This window comes from Oxyura jamaicensis, chromosome 1 (assembly GCF_011077185.1).
Source record: "Oxyura jamaicensis isolate SHBP4307 breed ruddy duck chromosome 1, BPBGC_Ojam_1.0, whole genome shotgun sequence".
Lineage (NCBI taxonomy): Eukaryota > Metazoa > Chordata > Aves > Anseriformes > Anatidae > Oxyura > Oxyura jamaicensis.
Window position 1 is genome coordinate 14,107,291 of NC_048893.1, and position 218 is coordinate 14,107,508.

General features: G+C 59.2%; 1 protein-coding gene across 1 annotated transcript in view; it reads left to right on the top strand.

The window, feature by feature from the left end:
* Positions 1-6: 6 nt before the first annotated feature.
* PIK3CG (phosphatidylinositol-4,5-bisphosphate 3-kinase catalytic subunit gamma) overlaps positions 7-218 on the top strand; it is a 36,694-nt gene continuing 36,482 nt past the window's right edge. The window contains exon 1 of the mRNA XM_035334939.1: positions 7-139. The gene's annotated coding sequence lies outside the window, so the exon portion shown is untranslated. The remainder of the gene's footprint in view (positions 140-218) is intronic.

The following is a 218-nucleotide window of genomic DNA, read 5'->3' on the forward strand; positions in this document are numbered from 1 at the left end:
AAGACAAGTAAGAGGCTAATCCTGGAAAAGTAGACATCTCATCAGACAGCATGAAAGCCCTTCCAAAGGAGAAGGCCACTGAGCACTGGAGCAGATCACCATCACCAGGGCTTTTCGAGGATAGCCCAGGCAAGTCCCGGTAAGGACCAACCTCGTCCACGCCTCGGTGTGCGGGACGGGACGGGACGGGACGGGACGGGACGGGACGGGACGGGACG